The sequence below is a fragment of the Dipodomys spectabilis genome, unplaced genomic scaffold (genome assembly GCF_019054845.1).
Source record: "Dipodomys spectabilis isolate Male_0828 unplaced genomic scaffold, ASM1905484v1 ptg000095l, whole genome shotgun sequence".
Taxonomy (NCBI): Eukaryota; Metazoa; Chordata; class Mammalia; order Rodentia; family Heteromyidae; genus Dipodomys; species Dipodomys spectabilis.
Genome location: NW_024870772.1, coordinates 13,674,204 through 13,692,453, shown reverse-complemented (window position 1 = coordinate 13,692,453; position 18,250 = coordinate 13,674,204). Strand labels below are relative to the sequence as shown.

At 32.9% G+C, this 18,250-nt stretch overlaps 1 long non-coding RNA gene across 1 annotated transcript in view; it reads right to left on the bottom strand.

Annotated features, from left to right (window-relative positions):
* Positions 1 to 3,525: 3,525 nt before the first annotated feature.
* LOC122112861 overlaps positions 3,526 to 18,250 on the bottom strand; it is a 69,330-nt gene continuing 54,605 nt past the window's right edge. Inside the window, exons 3-4 of the long non-coding RNA XR_006148284.1 lie at positions 5,815 to 5,943; positions 3,526 to 3,589 (exon numbers count right to left, since the gene is read on the bottom strand). This is a non-coding gene — a long non-coding RNA (uncharacterized LOC122112861). The remainder of the gene's footprint in view (positions 3,590 to 5,814; positions 5,944 to 18,250) is intronic.

Below are 18,250 nucleotides of genomic sequence, written 5' to 3'. Positions count from 1 at the left end.
CATGGAAGGCAAGCAGTCTACCACTGAGCCACCTTTCCAGACCTGCTACTTCATGTCTATAAGGCACTGTGCTCAGCACCTTCCACACAGCATCTTATTTAACCTTCTAAATCCTCTTTGAAAAGCAAAGGATCTATTTTAACCAGCATTGCATTCATACATGTAAACAGCCTCCTGAGTAATGTTTGTTAATTCATCTTATGCCTGGTTTGTTTCATTAACAGAAGTCTCCTGAGCTAAAGCATTTGCATTTGTGAACCTGACTTGGCCAATAACTACTCTTTTTTTTTTAAAATCAGTTTCCACTTCATTTCTTCTGCCTGAATTAATCTTTTTCAAGTACCTGTGTCTTCTGGTGGTTTATCACTTAAGGTATTTTAAAGAGGAACTGAGAAGAGCTGACTTAAAAATAGGAATTCATTGATTCTAAGAATCAAATAGGAGGATAGGCCAGAATATATATATAAAGGACAGCCATTTACTGCTGTCCTTTATAAGTTTGGAGGTTTTATTTTCTCCAAATGACAGTTACTATCTTACACTGGTTTCAAATAGCCCAAAATAACAACCCTCCACAGATACATTCTTCATCACATTAAAAAAGGTGTTTCTTTTCCTTACCATCAAACTGAACCCGGAGTTATACCAGTATTAAAACTTCCTAATATTAGCTGGGTAAGGATGGCTCAGGTCTGTAGTCAAAGTTACTATAGAGGGTGGGGTCAGAGGATCAAAGTTCAGAAAAGTCTCTATCCAATTAACAAGTGAAAGACAGGACTGGAGGCCTGGCTCAAGTGGCAGAGTTTCAGCTAAGAAAGTAAAACAAGCAAGACTACAAGTCACTGCCTTTAAGCTCAGGAATAGGCAAAACAAAAACTAAACAATCAATACCCTCCGCGCCCCCCCTCCTCCAAACAGAACTCCTGTTTAATATTCTTGGACACCCTTGACAGACTGAGTTGGACCTTAGCTCCTTGAAGCAATTGCTATTGCAAAAGAGCAAAACTTATTCTGATTCCTAAACAAGTCTGGGTCAATAATGAATACCACAATTTTGTCATTATATTGTATGTTAGTGTATAATATATGGCACAACATATGATTTTATTTTTATTCTTGCTTGGGTGAAACCCAACTTTCACAACTTAAGGTTACCTAGCTCAAAGTCTGAAATATATTACGTGTTCAACATATATTTATGAGTAATCACTCATCTGTTTGATAGTATAGAAAGTAAGGAAACAAAGTGAATTGGTTTAGTGAAGCACAATTTAAGATGTAGATATTATACATCAAAACCATATGAACCAATTCTCAGTTTGTTCTTTTCTAAAAACACAATGAATTAAGAGGCAGATGTTTCCAATTCTCCATTCAGAAGTTTGTAAATCAAATTTCCATTTTTCTTTATTTGGTCCTAAATTAGCAATAATGATTATATAAATAGAAATTAGTTTTTAATTAATTAGAAATAATTTATATCATCTTAAATCACAAAACTTAAAAGCGCCTATTTTTCTACATGTGTATAAATAGTAACAAGTATACATTTAAACTCTAGAAACACTTCTTTTGACACTATACAAAGAACAGTAGTTACTGACCTGACTTCAATACTCCTACTTAGAAGTGGTTACTTTCTGTTTCCTGACAAACTAAATTTACAAAGTTATCCATATTATTTGCATCAAAAATTTGTATAAACATTTGCAGATGGAAGATCAACACTGATGAAAAGTTTTCATGCTTCATAGTACAAATTGTGTGTTTAGAAGTATTTTCTAAGTGTTTAGATATTTGAGCAGCTTGTACGAAATAAACAAAACACAAAACAGTTTCTTAGGATATACATAGATATTTCATTCAAAAGGATTATGTCTTTGTATAATTCTTCTGCTGCAATGAGCGTCTAAACTTTACCATCCAACTGCACTCTTGACAAAGCATGCAGTGATATGAAACTTCCTTCTTTAAAGTGATAGTATAATTTCATGCCAGGCTCAAAGGAGAAAATATAATGTAGTTTTTACTTGAATCTTTCAAGTGTCTGAAGTGGTATCTGTCACAACAACCTCATAATCTACTTTTAGGCATTCTAAGCTGGTTGTGATGATCATATTTTTTGACAGTAGCAAATCTAAAAAAGTCCTTTGTAGAACTTTGGTTTAAAAACACTGCTTAAACACTTGTTAAAAGAGAAAAATATATCAAATGTCCTATTCCCATTTGCAAAGTGTAAACCACTGTAGTTAATTCTACTGATGAGGGAAGTAATAGTGCAGAGTACAGAAGACACATGTATTAAGTTGACCAATAAAAATTTTGCCAGTAACAGTTAACAAAGACTTCCATCTAGAGAAATATCCAACTAATGAAATTTAAACTTTTCCCTTACATGAGACAGACACAATTTAGATTAAAAATGTATAACTAAGTGTAATCAATTGTCCCCTAGAATCTTTAAGGAAAGGAAGGCATTATGAACCACTTTCTTACTAGTGTCATTATTTGTCTTTTTTTCTCCTGAGTTGGCACTTACTGGGAAGTGATAATCAAAGCTCCTAGTGTTTTATGATGGTCAAGAAAAACAACAAAGTATACTAGTATACACACAGTCATGAATTTAAAGTTAGTAAGAGTAACAATTGGAATTGTGGGTAAATGACACAGTCATCAGGAAATCGCTAAGTTTCCTCATCTTTGACTCCTGGCTGAAGAATATATCTTATGAAACTCTACAGTTACACTGGCAATCTGCTATCGTATTCTTGCAATTGAGTGGTCAGCTATCACTACGTTTGCTAAACCTCATTTCAGAAGGAATTAGCTAATTGGTCTGTTTATTTTAGCTGATTGTAAGGTTAAATCCTTTCAGGGCAGGCTATCTTATGTGATGTTTTTGTAGCAAGTATTCATCTCTGGACCATTATTTAGGACTCACAGTGTGAAAAATCAGCCTTACTGCTGCCGTGTACCATATTAATCAAAGAAGAAATTGGAACATTGTGCCATAAGATGACATATCCCTTACAAATGTAAATATGTAATGTAGTTGAGGAATTTAGTCTAATTTCATAAGCTTAGAGCACAGAGTAAAGGGACAAGAAGAAAGTGATGTGAGTTACATGGTTGGGTCAAGGGATCTCTGTAACTCACAGTAACCCATGCTATAGGAACAGAAATGACAGCTATCAAATTGTACTTATGTGTTTTATATGTGTGACTTCTTGAAGAGGAAAAAAAAAAGTAATAATTTCACTGAACATTTCTTACCTCCACATTTCTTTTTGTAGCTCCTAATGAGTATCTATTTATATAAAGTTTAATTTTTAATATGTTAATTACAGATGAATTCAACAGTATTCATTGGAAAGTTTTCATTTTTCCCTGTAAATTGCGGGAAGATTCTGCTGGTGTGGTTGAGTTAAGAAACTTGAGGTTTAGTCATTATCATAGATTACCTAAAAGGTATCCAGTCAAGTCTTCCAGATCCTTGAAAGCAGAGAAGCTGTGATAACAGGGATTGAACAATGACACCTTTCTGGAAGGGAAGATCTCTGAAATCAAGCAATATGATGGATTCTAGAAGCTAGAAAAGGTAAGAAAAAGGATGTCACCCTCAAGTCTTTTTTATGCCTTTGTTTTATCCCTATGATACTTATGTCAGATATCTGAGCTACAGAAACATAAAATAACTTTTCATTGCTTTAAGCAATCAAATTTATAGTAGGTTAATTTTTTGTCTTTATTGTTAAGATGATATACACAGGGGTTAAAGTTACATAAGTAAAGTAGTGATTACATTTCTTATACCCTTTCTCTCATTTTTCTGCCTCTTGCCCACTCCCCCAATCCACTGTCCCCGCCGCAAGTTGTATAGATCATTTCCAACATATTGTCTTGTGGAAATCGCTATTGCATTGGTTCCCCTTCTCCTTTGTCTCACCATTCTGTTGTTCACCTTCCCTTCCCTAATTCAAGTAGGTTATTATATCAGCAACAGAATTCTAAAACCAATCATCATATTCATATAAATAGAAATATATATATCCATATATAATGGGAAAGATGGCCTAGAAAATGGAATTTGTACAAAATCAAACATGGGAATTTTTATTATCATTACAGAATAATAATATTGTAGAACAATGATACACTGGAAACTGTGTTCTAATGAATATTTTACTTACAAATAGAATTTGTAAAGAGTAATGATTTCAAATATGTTTCTGTCCACAATTATCTGTAACGTTTTCAGGAATAAATTTAATTATGAGAATGATTTGCACATTTAAGCGAAGAAACAATTTGCTCAACAAGCATATTTTGCTTGATTTTCCCATGCAGGCTGTTTTTCTTACAAGCATTAATATTCTCAATATTTCAATTCTCAATAGTTCAACAGTAACTGAAACTGAACTTTAGAAATAGATAAATACTGTCTATGCTGGTGATGAGATATAGAAAAAGTTAGATTTCATATCCATCTTATGAAAACAGTTACTTAAGTGTTTGCTAACCTCCCTTACTTTTATTATATTTTTTAAATTAAGTATTATTTCAGCTTTTCATCTGAAAGCTAAAGAGTTCCTCTGTGAGAGGTTAAAGTGTAGAGGTTAAACTGCCTAATATATTCAATATTCTGGGTTTGATCACTTACTACAAAAATAGTGGCATTTCTTTCACAGTGTTCCTGTTTGGATAAAATTTGTGTTATTTGGATACTAAAGTAATTTTATTTTCTAAACATATAAAATATAGTTGCATACATGAATATATGTTAAAATCTGTAGTTAAAAACAAAAGAAATTATTTTAACGATACATTATTATAAGTAAAACTATTATTAATAATAAAAAATACATGCCTCTGTATATAATTATTAAAAACAATAACATTTTGATTGCTAGAGCAAAGAAAAAATACTGAAACAGGATATACACCAAATAACAAAGAATACAAAATAAAAATGTCAACAAAACATTAAAATTGGAACTTACATGATGAAAATTTTCAACACAATATATTTGTTTCTATAGTAAGCATATATATAAAGAGATTACATGCAAACAATTTATCCCATACTATGAAGATAAATATTTGATAGGTGTCAATGTGTCACATTTATTATCTTGGATTCTCAGGAGCTGACATCTGAGTATTGTGGTTCAGATCAGCCTAGGAATGCAAATATATGAGATTCTTATCACCAAATTGCCAGCAAAATGCCAGTAGTACAGACAAAACTCAGGTGGTAGAATGCCAGCCATGAGCAAGAGTATGAGGCCTGAGTTCAATACTCAGGATTGACACAACATTAAAAAAAGATGATATAAAATCATGTTAACCTCACGTCAACAATTAAATGTTATCTACATAAGATACACACAGCTCTCTGTTTTGCAGAAATTTTTGAAGTAAATTATGTGTTTAATTGAAAAAAAACTCATATTTTATTGTCAAGTAGGAAATCATTAGTGCTTTCTAATATATTATTATAAAATTTGGAGAGATATGAACTCACAGTGCAGAAGTCCATGTTAGCTCGGAGGATAACAATTACCTTCATTCTTCTTTCCCACTATGAATTTTCCAATGACAATTCTTTGTTATGTTGACAATCATACTTCTGCCCCACAGATTCACAAGACCAATTCTTCCATTGCTCCTACATTCTTCACTTAGTAAGACAGCCATAGTAAGCTTTAAACTTCCTCAAACTAAATGGAATTTATAAAGGAATAGATTGTGGGATTTTAAATTACCATAAAAGTGGTAGCTGTAACTTAAGAAGGCAATAAGGCAGTTTATTACCTATTACTGCCTTCACGAGATATAAATCCTCCAAACTGAAAGGATGAAGCCAGAATTGCTTAGAAAGCTAATAGAGGAATTAGCTTCTTTTGGACCAACTGGTATTGGAGAGACAGTTTCTCAATCCTCCTATACAAAAAAAAAAGAAAGAATTAAATGTGTATGTTGAAAACACTTTGCCAGACCCTAGTATGTTTACTGACCAAAGATATCCCAAAATGAGTAACTTCTGAGACTATATTACTAAAGAAGAATGAAAAGGCCAGTATGTTATCTTTGTTCTTGTGTTTATTGTAATCAAAGTGGCAGATTTGAACAATTTATCTCAACTTGTATGGTACATTCCTTAGTATTGGACTGAGCAACAAATATAATAAATATGCAGATGATTATTTGTTCTTTTCCAGCCTGATATTGAACATCAATATCTGGAACTCAGGTCTAATTGATTATATCTTAATTTAAAATTATTCTTCTTGTGTAAAATATGGTTGCAATAAATAAGTTATAAATAGATTACATTATCTCATTAATTTCCCGTATTTCTTCTGGGTTGTCTTTCAATAACGATTTTGATACCTTTCTTTGGTGACAGGGCCAAAATAAACAGAAAGACTGATAACAATTTTGATATATATATATATATATATATATATATATATATATATCTGATGAATTTCAAAGAACATACTAGAATACATTTCTCTGCATAGCATCTATGTCAACCACAGATAAGCTTCTATATAGTAAATAATATATGTGTATGAGAATGAAACCCACTTTTTAAATTCATTTCATTAAAAACATACATTTTCTGTATGTGCACGTGAGCACATTTGGGTGTGGGTGTGGGTGTGTGTGTGGGTGTGTGTATGTACGCTTGCACCATTACTGGGGCTTGAACTCAGGGCCTGGACTGTGTCCCTGAGAAAGCTCGAAGCTACTGTTTTGCCATTTCAGCCAAAGCTCCACTTCTGGTTTTCTGGCAGAGAATTAGAAAGAAGAGTCTCAAGGACTTTCCTGCTTGAGATGGCTTAATCTCCTAAGCAGCTAGGATTATAGATGTGAGCCACTGGCATGGAGCAGTGTTATCAAATTTTGATCCAGCATTGATCATGTTTGTATGTACAGGAAAATCAGTAACTGCATTAGTCAAAATTAGAATTTACTGTGTAGCAATCAGATCATCTGAATCTCAATTTCCCACTATGTAAATTGTTATTAATATTACCTACATGACAAAACTATGTAATGATAAAACTATTTTGACAAAGAAATTACCTTGCTCAGTTCAAAGGAGACCAATTTACTCTCCTCTATCAGCCATATGGTGGTTAAATTCTAGTAACTTTTACTAAGCATGACTTAGGTCAAACAAAAATTAAATATAAAAATTGATTTTTCAGTGATAAAAGGAGAAAAATATTGAATAAGTAGTGACTTTTTTCTCTAACTATGGTCTATACACTTCAATTCTGAAAATTTGTAGTCTGTCAGCCTCATATTCTTTGTATACTATGCAGTGAAATTATATCAGTTGATCTCTGAAATTTCTTTATTGTATTTATTATTAAATTAGCTGACAAATTATACAGATGATAATACATGGGTACTTGTGTTGAATGAAATAATAAACTGAATTTCAAGGTGATTCAGGGGACTTTCTTTTTAGTGACTAGAGTAAGAAAGACTAAATAAAGATTAGGGTTTAAAAAGAACAAGATATATAGATGTTCTACTTGTGCTAATTGTAACTTGGAAAATCACAACTTTTTACCAAAATTTGTACCAACTTCTATTGGGGATCAGCTTTCTAAAACCAATTCCCAAAACAACGATGTGGAAATGATATATGAAAACCACAAGAAGTATGTCCTCAAGAGGAAAGAAATGAAGAGAAATGAGGAGGAATAAGGCAGCTAGGTGGAGAATAGGGACTGGGAGGAAAAGAGAGAAAGAAAAAGAGAGAGGGAGAGGACAAGAAGAGGAGAGGGGTGACAGAGAAGGAGCTAGGAGGAGAGGAAAGAAAGGGAAAGGAGAAAGCGAAGGGAAGGAAACAAGGATAGCTGAAGAAAAAATTGTGATGTATCTGAGTTGCCAAAATAAATGACAAAGGCACTGTTTTTCTATTCTGATATTGCAGATAGTAACCTCAAATAATAAAATTACACTTAAGCATGAGTCAAGGGGTCCTCAAAATGTACATGGAGAGATTACCTCACAAAACAGGCATGAGCCAGTAGGGCATAATTCGTCTCATAAAATACAGACCCAGATTAGCTACAGAACTAAGCAAGGAAAGAAATTCTATCCTTGATTTTGATCCTATTTTGTATTTTGAGAAGGGTAATTGTGAAAAATAATTCATTTGTAAATCATTCACTTTTTGAGTTTAGTCAGTCTGCCGACAAATTAATTTCCATGTACAGAGATGGACTTGTATTAACAGATATAAATTACAAATGCATCTAAACTTGCCTAGAAACATTATTTTCTTATTAATTATGAATCACCTTCCAGCCCAAGCCCACAGAAATTAGAAATGTTTCCATTGTCTCATATTTTTATTTTAACAGACATGGAATAAAAATCTATTTTGAGCTGTTAATGAGTGGTAGTATAGTTCGGATTAGTCATTCTTCTATATGTTTAAGCATATGCAGGTTATAAGTGCATAAAGATGAGCATTGATAGAATATTTAATTTTCTTTAGATTAAAAGTAAGAAATTCATTATTTATCTAAAATATTAATTCCATATAATTAGTTTTAGTTGTTAATTTGAGTCAGGGAGCTATAGGATCTTTGTATGAATTAAAGTTCCCTGAATAAAATAGAAAGAATGAGCAGGAATGTATTTTTTAATCTAGTCATACTGTAGTATGAATTATTCATTCTTTAAGATTTTGGAAACAAAGACTAAAAGCATCTGGAGAAAAGTCTTGGAAATGAGTAGGAAGGTAACTATATCATATCTATGGGAAATGAAGATTATAGGACTCCAACAATCACTCAGGTATCATCTGTAATGACTTTCTAAGTTTATGACTTTTCTTTTTCAACCCACAGGAAAAGAGATAGTAATAATTATCTACAATTTTACTTACTTGGAAAATGTATTTTCTTGTCACTCTCTTCTGATTGACTATGAATATGCTTGGCATATTCATTTTCATAAATATAAGAGATGAACTTTTGTCAGTGTACTTTTTATGTTTTTTTCTCCTAGTTGAATATTCTATGTATCAGATAGTTTGATCTACTAAACTTCTGTTTAGACCATCACAGGCTTTCGTTCACTTCTAAATACAGTTTTAAAGTGAAGAAAAGTGAATCTTAGAACAATATAAAACTCAGTGAAGTGCTTCAGTAATTTGCAATAACTAGTATATGTCTGAGACAAGCAGAAAAGGTCAGATAAGTTGATGTTAGGTGAAATGAACCCCAAGATAAATATTCAAATGTTTTTTTTTCTTTCATGTGATTGTTTCTAACATATTTATAAGATGATTTCTTTGTTGCTTTGTATGTCCCTCCCCACATTATACCCCCTGCTTTCACTGTATTTGATGTCGGTATAATTTGTAGAGGGGAAGGGAAAAAAACAAATCATTTAAATAGTGATACAGGTGGACCCATTGCAACAATCAGATGTACAAGTCATTATGTTGAAAAATGACGGGAAGGGGAAACAAAGAATGAAGCAACAATGCTTGACAAGAAATGTAATCATTATCTTGCCCATGTAATTGTAACACCTCTTGACAGTATTTTCACAATAAAAACAAATCTTAACATCATTTGTGTTGGTTCATGAAGGCTATATAACAGAGGATGTTAGAGTAGATGCCTTATAAATAACAGAAATTTATTTCTCACAGCTCTAGATGCAGGGAGGTATAAGATCAAGATACATGAAGATGTGATGTCTGGTGGGATTTGCTCTCTGATTCATAGTACTGTCTTGTGTCCTCACTTGGTGAAATAGGCAAGGGAGCTCACCAAGGTCTTTTTTTGGGGGTGGAGGGGGTCCGGTCGTGGGGCCTGAACTCTGAGCCTGGTCTCTGTCCCTCAGCTCTTCAGCTCAAGGCTAGTGCTCTACCACTTGAGCCACAGGTACCACTTCCGGCTTTTTTCTTTTTGCTTATGTGGTGCTGAGGAATCGAACTCAGGGCCTCAGGCATGCAAGGCAAGTGCTGTAACACTGAGCCAACTTCCCAGCCCTCACCAAGGTCTTTCTATAAAGGCATAAAAACCACTTATGTAGAACTAGCTCTCACAACTAGACTGACTAACAAAGGCTCTGTTACACCAACTGGGGGTCAAAATTTCAATGTAAGAGCGTGGAGGCAATGCAAATATTTATTTGAAAGGTAACTCACCTAGCATGTACTAGTGTTAAATATGATTACACAAATAAATGAAGAATAATCATTTAATAACACTTAGATTGTGTGAAGAAACAGCTACAAGAACAAATTAATAAGAACAAAAGGATAAAATATTAATTTCAGAGTTTTCAGGTCGCTTTTGTTTTGTGTTGCTTTGTTTTGTTTTTGGTTGATCATGGGCCTGAGTCTGATTTTTCACTAAAGGCTAGTGCTCTACCACTACCACAACCATAGCTCCACTTCTGGTTTTCTGGTGGTTAATGGGAGATAAGAATCTCACAGTTTTTTCTGCCAGGATGGGCTTTGAATTGAGATCCTCCAAGTTCAGCCAGCTAAACAGCTAGGATTACAGACATGAACCATCAACACTGTCTGGGAACTATATTTTCAGTGGTACAATTGCAATATGTTAATTTAAAATATCAGAATCCAAAGAATGATTGATAAAATAGATCGTTCTATTAATTGAAATCTGTAAGAAAAAAAGAGGAAGAACTAAATTGTTTCAGCTAAAAAGTAATGTACGTCTGCATTTTTTTTTCTTACTGTCTGGTTACAGACATAGTAAAAATTGTCTCCTATTTCATTTTCTTGGTAAATGTCATTCTTCCATGGTTGACATGAATACATCTGTGATATTAATTTTCACAGCATAACAAAAGAATTTCTGTTTTATATTTTAGTGTTTTTGTGCCATTTTGGGATGGTCTTTGTATATATATATATATATATATATATATGCATATATACATATTATATAAAACATAGGCATGTATACACAAATATGTGTATATAAATGTGTACTAGGCACTGTGACCTACACACAGGTGTATACATATATATCTATATACTCATAAAATAAATAATATAAACAAGGATGAAAGCAATGGGTGTGTTTTTTAAATTTTTGTAGAATTTTATTGAAAACATATAATTTTATAAAGAAAAAAGCAAGCTTATTTCAGCAGGAACAAGGCAAGTTAGATTTCAAAAACATCTTAGAACTTTGTCAGTCCTTAAGAATGGTGGGAATTTTTAACAAACTAGAAAATAGATGGTAATTTAGAAATAGTTGTATAATATTTAGTTCATTTTGTACACCCTGTCAAAGGGAAAGCATGGGTGATAAAATAATACAGAGGGGCTCCTTGCAGTGACCAGTTGCTTTTAAATTATTGAAAAGTAACCAGAAAAACTAAGAAGTGTATCGATCAAGTGTGTTAGCCAACAAATGCCTGAGAAGACAAACTTCATTAAGGAAAATGTTTGTCTTGCAGCTTCATATATTTCAGCCCATGATTGGTGTGCCTTGTTGGCTTTGATGGAACAATAAATTATAGTGGGAATGCATGGCAACATAGACTGCTCACCTAATGGCAGTCAGGAAGTGAGGGAGGTAGATCAGATTCCAACATTCCTTTCAAAGGCAAGTTCCACTGACCGAACTTTCTTCTGTGTCGCCCTACCTTCTCACCATGGTATTACCCGCTGTGATCACAGCTCAATACATGGATTATTGGGGGCCTATCTGGAGCTAAACTATAGCATCAAAGAAACTCTTAAATTATTGTAGTAGCCCAACTCAAAAGAATACTTTTTAAAAGAATAACCTCTGACCTAATCTTTCTAAAGAATATCCTAGAAAAAGAACTTTCAGCATTTAAAAACCAGGACAACATAAATGTTTTCTTTACTTTTTTAGCTTAATTTTTATACCTGAAGTTTTTCTTCTTTGCCTTGTTTGCTCTCATACAGCAGCTGTCAGTTTCAATAGCATTCATCGGATGTGAAAATCTATATGAGATGTGACACTTCCACTTAATGAGACTAGAATCATGACCCAAAGCTTCTCATGAAAGGAACACCGATCCTTCTATACCCACAACAGTGAAGAATGCCCTCTGCTTTCTAGTTAAAGCCATGCAAGCCATCAGTGACCATCTTTAATTGGCTTTGGTGGAATCAATTTTTATTTGATGGCCGAGAAAATAGTGTAATAAAGAGATCTTAGAAGGTGTCAGCTCCCTTATAAAAGGAAAAGAAACTAAGCCCATACTCAAAGACCCAGAAGACAATCAGACTGTGGTTTCCACTCTAAGATCCAATATACCTGTGTTGGCAACATTAGCTCTGGGTATACTATTTGATGGAAGCCAACCATCATTTAGGGAAAATACTGCATTGAAAGGTTGCTAACAAAATACTGTTTTCTTCTCTTGTGATAGCCATGACATCATGCACTTATAAAACCTCATTATCATTGGAAGAAATAATTCATCCCCACAAAACAAATTTATATTGTGACAGGCAAATTCCCTCAACAGCCAATGACTTTGTAGAATTTCTTCAGTGTCTACTAGGTACAAACTACATGCAAGACAACATAGAAGTAAAAGGGGATCAGGACTAAAGGAATTTAAAATATAGCAGATAGAATATATGAACATGCATAGCAAAAATGCACATTATAATTACAATAACAGTTTTATTGTCAGAATATTTAATTTAAACTTTCAATTGAAACACAAATACTAGAGAGTCTTTAATGTCATCTATGAATAAACAAAACAGAAAATAATAAAACTGCAAATTAACTTAGAAAATCTATGAATGTTATTCTTTTAATATTTTACCAGCCACTAAAATAATGAAATTTGTTACACTGGCAGATGATCTCATAATTTTAAAATGGATTATTCACACAATAGTTTTGAAAGCTTTAGAGATATTATGATGTGTGCTATGGCAAGTCGCATTTTAATGCTAAGGTATAAATTTTGGGAAAAATTGATTTATAAACTGTTGATGAGAATTGTGTTTTAATTTTTACATTTTATAATAACAGGTATAAGAACATGAAAGCATTGTTTATATTACGTTTTTTTAAACAAGCTTACACTCCCACCAACAATGTAGTAAGATTCCCTTCTTTCGACATCCCCTCTACCATCTGTTGTTATTAGAGTTCTTGGTTCTAGCCATTCTAACTGGGGTGAAGTGGTATCTCAATATTTTTTTGATTTGCATTTCTTTTATGGCTAGAGAGGTTGAGCATTTCTTCATGTGTCTATTGGCCATCCCTCTTTCCTCTTCAGAGAAGTTTCTCTTTAAGTCTTAGCCCACTTACTTATTGGGCAGTTGTTTCTTTGAAGATTTGTTTTTGGGGGAAAGCAGTATGGAGGTTCCTCAAAAGACTACACATAGAGCTCCCATATGACCCAGCAATCCCACTTCTGGGCATTTACCCAAATGATCACAAACAAGACCATACTAAAGCTACCAGCACAACTATGTTTATTGCAGCATTATTTACCATAGCTAAGATATGGAATCAACCCAGATGTCCCTCAGTAGATGAATGGATCAAGAAAATGGAGTATATATACACAATGGAATTCTATGCCTCCATCAGAAAGAATGACATTGCCCCATTTGTTAGGAAATGGAAAAACCTGGAAAAAAATCATATTAAGTGAAGTAAGCCATGGTTTCCCTTATTTGCAATAACTAGTATATGTCTGAGTCAAGCAGAAAAGGTCAAATAAGTTGACGTTAGGGGAATGAACCCTAAGATAAGCATTCAAATGTTCTCTTTTTGTTTTTTTTTCTTTCATGCAATTGTTTTAACATATTTATAAGATGATTTCTATGTTGCTTTGTATGTTCCTCCCCCACGGTATAACCCATGCTTTTACTGTATTTGATGTTGGTATAATTTGTGGAGGGGAAGGGAAAAAACAAATCGTTTAACTAGGGATACACGTGGACCCATTGCAACAATGAGATGTATAAGTTGTTATGTCAAAAAACGAATTTTACAACTGTGGTGGGTGATGAGGGGAGTATGGAAAGGGATGGGAAGGGAAAACAAAGAGGAGGCAACAATGCTCGATAAGAAATGTACTCATTATCTTGCCCATGTAATTGTAATTCCTCTGTACGGTATTCTCCCAATAAAAAATAAAAAAATAAAAAAAATTTTAAATAATTTTCAGCAGTATTCCAAATTCATGGTTTTATAAATTTCTCATTTTATTTCCATTGGTTTTCAAAGGCATTAGCAATTTTAATTTGTTTTAATAGCTTTAACAAAAGAGAATTGAATATGGCATATTCCTTTTGTCTCCTTACTATTTCCCACTTATTCTCTCCTTCCATCACTTAGCTACTTCATTTTCTGATTTTCAGGACACCATTTTCCCGTGCTACTATCTTTATTAAATTTAATTTTCACCTCTAATAAAACTTACTCATGTAATACAACCAGAGCCTCTTGACATTTATCCTTTTCATCAGAACCTCTTATTATTTGCCACAGATTGGCTCTGCCATCTCCTTTCCCTCTCCTTCTCTATTGCTAATGGGAGAACAGAACTATACACACTTCCATGCTGTCTTCTTTCTTATCACTTTGTGAATAGCATCTAATATTGGCTTGCAAAAGCATAAAAGAGCTTAAATAAAGAAAGGAGCACAGCTTATAGATGACAGCTTTCCAACAGAATTATAAAATCATTGCTAGAATGAGAAAACATGATATTTTTACCTTTCATAATTGAATTAGGGATTTTTTGTTTTTTTGTTTTCCTAAATGGAGAATACTGGCATCTTAAAATAGTAGTATCATAGGTATAAGAGGTCATATAGGTGCATGTACCTATAATGTCTATAAGCTATTTCAAAAGAATGGTGACCATTCACCAAGAATTGGAGTTCTGCTTTTCACTGTGCTACTGTCAGTGAAAAGCTGAAAGAGCCAATACATAATTATCTCAACTGTGCTTTGTTTTAACCAGTACCAATCAGGTTAACAATCTACTACAATTGGTTATTGAGACACTATGTACCTATATATAAGATAGACCATTCATATAAACTATGTACTTTTATAAAAAATTTGTACTCTATCAGCATGCTTACAAACATGTGTTTGTGTGTGTGTGTGTGTGTGTGTGTGTGTGTGGTATGCAAGTTCATACCTATGTATTAACTGCAATACAATAAATTCAAGGTAGAACTCAAATAGTATAATTCCTTAGAAAGGCAAAGTCAAACATCAAACTTCAACAAAACAAACAGGAAACAGTTACTTGAAAGGGGTGGGGTAGGGTCAAGTTCAAAGAGGAAAGAGGTAAGCAAATGAACAGGATAAGAGGTGAAAATGCAGTCAGGAATACAATCTATATCCTACAAAATTAAGAAGATGGAGGGAAGGGATGGGATAAGAGAGGGATGTTTGGGAATGTTGAAAGTGGTAACATTGATCAATATGCATTGTATTCATAAACTACTTTAATGAATGGCAACTATTTTGTATAACTACTTAAAGATAATACACTTTTAAAAAGAATGTAATAAAAAGGATCATATTTAGAGTTTGTTAGACAAATGAAAAGTATTCCATGCTTGATATTTAAAATTCTTCAGAATTTTCCAAATAACAATATTGTCATCAAATTTCATAGAAGACAGATAATCACTCAAGTAAGCAGAGAGGAAAATTACCCTTGTAATTTATTTTGCGATAATAATAAACAAGTATTTTTCAAGGCAATTAGGTATTTTGTTGCTTGTTTCCAAAGAAGTAATTTAGAGTTTCAAAAGGGGAGATGTTGATAATCAGAGTTTTAAGTTTAAAAAAATCATATCATGATCTAGGGACTAGATAAATGAGAAGAGTTTGTTCATAGTTTTGAGCACTTAGAGGTGTTTGAAAGTTGTAGGTACAAAAATACTATTTTTAAAAATAAGCAAATTGGTATATATTCCTTCCGTGAACATCTATAATACTGTTTTCCTCACTAGGCTCTCAACTAATTATTTTTAAGGAAAACATTGATTATACTCATTGTAGGTTTGGCCTAAGGATGAACAACTTAAGAAAATACACTGACCATTTTTTTCTTCAATAAAGTGTCTGTTAAATTCTAAATTAAATTTAAGCTTAGATATATACTAAAAAATTATACTTAGTATTAGCATTCTGAAAGTACTCATAATAAACTATTGTTTTTACTACACATTTAGAGGAGGGAAATAAGAAGGCTTATCTAAACAATAATCTTGGGAGCTCACTATAAAAAGTTGTAAGACATTTTCACTTTCCTCTTCAGAAAGAGCCAGAGGAAATTTGGCCAAAATATCACCACCTATGAGGCCTTCAGCTTCTGCAGAGAGCAGGCAATGAACTTCATTTCAACTCATTTCTAATGAAAAAAGAGTGAAAGAAGTGTGTGTATTTGTATTGTATAAGAAATTAGTTATAAAGTAGCAATCTGGAAAAGCTACTTAGACATGACTGCACTGGAAAAAATCCATTTACAGATGATGGAGTCCATACTTCTTCAGAGATCTGGTTATCCAAAATATAGTACATAAGTAGATAAAATATATATGATAGGTAGATGATAGATAGTAGACAGACAGACAGATAGGTAGACAGACAATAGATTCTTCTCATAGCAAGCTCTGTATTTCTTCCTGCATAATACATACCTAATGTCCTTATTAGAATAATCACTTTCACAAAAATTCCCTATAAAATGTAAGAAACACAAGCAGGAAAGTTTCCATTTAGGGACACATAACAACTCTACCTACACAAACATTCCAACCACACCCCTAGCAACAATTCTACCATGACAGGTAGACCTCTTGTATTATCTTTTGCGTTTAGTAACATTCTGCCTGACATTTGTAATAATGCATAACTATGTGATAGTTTAGAATTTTCTAAAATATAGATTTGAAAACATCTACATACCCTGTAATCAAAACAGGAGAATCCTTGTAAAGCCTTTTTTAAAAAAAAAAAAATATTGTTATTTTGTTTTTTGAAATCCCCTTAGTTCATTCACCCAACAAGTCCTTACTGAGGATATCTGTTTCTAAGATTCCTTATTACCTCTTACATGATGTATATTTTGTAATTTTATCTTAGTAGCAGCAATGATTATCTTTGGATTTTTTTTGAGCAGAGAAATTCACTTCACCCAGGTGAAAGTAATCCTAAAAATCTTAAATGTATGAAAATACTTATGATGAAAATTGTTCTTGAGGAAAAATTTAAACCTCATTTTGTACATTGTGCAACCAGCAGGTTAAAAAAATTAAAAGTGTTACAGGCTTATAGCAATCAAAAACTGAAGAATGGATTTCCTTCTCAGTGACCATTAATGGCATGAGTTAAAGCTACTAAAACAAAACCAGATAAAATCCAACCATAGATCTCCAAAGTTTTTGCTAACTAGAATTATTTTTGTCTTTCTCTTTCATCAGCAATACAAACTTTAAGAAATTTGCAAGTAGCAGATGCCAAATATCATTTCAAACAGAGAACGCTCGTATACTTTTTAAATTTTGTACAATTTTTAAAAATATTTTACTTTCTCTTTGCCTATGTCACACATGCTCAATATCTAGTACAGTACTTGAAAAAAGGTGTGTTCTAGTAAGTAAAAACAAAATGAATTTGCTATTTAGATAAATTAGTTTTGTCAGTAAAATAGAACATTTAGTATTGTCAATAAAAGGAAGAAATGAACTTGGTAGCCAAGTTGTTTGTCTTGGAATAATTTAAATTTAAATGTCTCATCTCACTTAAAATGACACCAACTGACATGGAAAATAATGGATAAGATGTCTTTGATGTAATTTAAAAATTAAGCTTGTCTGTTATTGAAATATGAAAATGCTTCTTTTCTCCCCACATTGTTTCATTTCTAGTGGAAAATGATCTGGAAATTGCTGAAGCTTTGTGAAAGTCAAGTTTATCTTTAAGATGTCTAGTGAGGATTTGTTGTTGGGGATTTATTTTTTTGAGTTCCAAGTATATTTTAGATATGAGACCCTTATCCATTGAATGGTTAGTGACGATCTCCCAATCTGTGGGCTTTCTATTGATCTTGCTAGCTATGTCCTTTGCCATGCAGAAGCTCTGCAGTTTCATGCAATCCCATTTGTCCAACCTTTCTTTGATTTGTTGGGTTTCTTGGTCTTTATTAAGAAAATTTCATCCTGGGCCAAGGAGCCCTAGAGTTTCTCCTA